General features: G+C 25.9%; 1 protein-coding gene across 2 annotated transcripts in view; it reads left to right on the top strand.

The window, feature by feature from the left end:
- The window catches only part of LOC107446292 (protein sel-1 homolog 1), a 37,745-nt gene that overhangs the window by 22,255 nt on the left and 13,086 nt on the right, over nucleotides 1-2,404 (top strand). The window lies entirely within an intron of this gene.

The following is a 2,404-nucleotide window of genomic DNA, read 5'->3' as shown; positions in this document are numbered from 1 at the left end:
GATCTATGGTAGATGGACAGTTGCAGCTTGGCAATATGTACTATAGTAAGATCTTTTATAATCTTAAATCTTCTCGAAAGTGATATATTCTATTTATTTAACACATTACGGGTTTAATTTTTGAACCAAATATTATTTAAATATTGATGTATAAATATATATCGATGTTTAATAAGTACTTAAAATATTTATTCAATATTTAAAATTTATATTAAGATTTGCATAGAAAATTATATATAAATATTGATCATGGTGAAAAGGAATATTTTCATGCCATATTTCTTATGCAAATTTAACCAAAAGAGGTGTTGTTTTCAGTGTTACTGACAAGCAGTTAAATTATCCTTTGAAAAATTAAAAAACCCAGGTATCTTAAAAATAATCCAACAATTTGTAAAATAGATTAAAGAAAAGCTGAAGAAGGTAGAAATGTATAATTTGCTGCCTTCTGCTTATTCTTACCAAGTTTTAAAACTATTAACTAAATTCATTAACAAGTGTCCCTACTAGCAGAGAAAAACTAAAAAATGTTTTCTAAGTAACTCTTATTTCCAGAATTGATGAAACAAAATTGATTTCATTTAAAATAGTCTGATATGCCAAAGAGAAAAAGAAAGAATTATGTCAGCAGCACTATTTGTTGATAAACTTTCATTGTTGATGTACTAATTGAAAATGTAGGCCAAATACTAATTAGAATGTAACAAATCCATATATTTCTATCACCAGCCTTCTTTTTTTATTTTTGAAAAATTAATTTTTCAAATTGTTATTCATTTAATATAAAATTTAAGGAGGAAAAAAGCTAGTAGTCTTTTTTTTCCCTTAACTTTTTCAATGAAATGGTGTAATAATTCATCTTAATTATTTTTAAATATCTCAGCCATATTCCTTTCATTCAATAATATGATGATATTTGAAACTGCCTGCAAATATTAAAAACTTGGTGTAGTTTACATATTAAAATTACATTTAAAGAAGAAAGTATTCTATTAATAAAAGTAAGGAATGGATATATATATATATATAATTATTTATCATTATGTTCTATGTAGTAACCATTCTTAAGTACTGCATGAAAAAGTTCTGAATGTATGAAACATAGCTGCCAACTCTACTGGATTTTCCAGTAGACTACTGGATTTTGCCAGTTTCTCCTGGTCTACTGGTTTAATAAAAATTCTCCTGGTTTTTATACATTTTAGGAAATTCCCTAACATTGAGTAGTTTCTTTAAAAGAATTCCTATTGAGATTATTGCTTGCTTGAATATTTAATTAAGTGTCACTAATACATAATAAAACGAGCCTCATTTACAAAATTCAGTTAACTATCTTTGAATTATATTCCTATTACTATTCAAAATTATGAATAAATATAATGCATAACATTTCAAGATCATCTAATGTGAAATCATAACTGGAAAATATTGCAGTTTTTCTATTTTGATGACTATAAAAATCGCTAAATTTCTCTTTGTGTAAAATATTTAGTACATTATGCAACTATTATCATGAAATTTATATTATTTCGTAAAGTGTAGTAAATTTCTTTCTATCAGTGTTGGTAAATATGTATAAAATAATAATTTTACAAAAATTGTTTCAGTTATTAAAAGATATTTTGATTTATCCATAAACTTTTTGTCTGAATAAGTTTATTATTTTATCTCATTTCTTTCTTTATTTTTTATTTAAACTAAACCTGCGTACTTTAAATTGCTATTTTGAAATATGGATTCTTCAAAGCTTTAATTAAGAAATTTATAGGAAGTTTTTTCACAGTATTTCCTTTATTTATTCATACATATGTATATTTTTTAAAAAAATGTGAGGAATTTTATATATTTTTTAAGATAATTTTATGTTTGTGTTAAGTGTAGTAAAAGTATTGTGACACACTTCTACTGAGGTAAGGCACATCATAAATTTGACCTATGTGCAGAAATGTCATTATACTTCACTAGGTGGTACTCTGTATCCCACTACTGTGTACCTAGCAACACTGTGTCACTTCTGATAGGTAATATCATTAAACGTTGATTTCTTTGTATTGTGAGCTCTCAATTATCATGCATCACAAGCTTGTGGTGCCAACAAAATATATCACAGCAATACACATTTGCCTCATTGTTACAATCAAAGAAGTTGTTGTGTTTGAAGATGATTGGCAACCAAATGTTCAATTAAAGTCCTGCTTACATATCCTCTTTTGTAGCAAAATTCGAATATCTATTGCAACATTATAAATTGTATTCATCTAGTTTGTCACTGTGATGTCCTATTAAAGTTTTAAATGAGTCCCTTTCAAATATTTTTCCTCACCTACTGCTTCCTCATGGGTTGCTGTTTAAAATTTTCTATCTTTTCTTATAACATTTTTAGAACACCATTTATGATTAGCAT

This window comes from Parasteatoda tepidariorum, chromosome 9 (genome assembly GCF_043381705.1).
Source record: "Parasteatoda tepidariorum isolate YZ-2023 chromosome 9, CAS_Ptep_4.0, whole genome shotgun sequence".
Taxonomy (NCBI): Eukaryota; Metazoa; Arthropoda; class Arachnida; order Araneae; family Theridiidae; genus Parasteatoda; species Parasteatoda tepidariorum.
The sequence above is the reverse complement of the archived record's forward strand: the minus strand, read 5'-3'. Positions and strand labels throughout refer to the sequence as shown.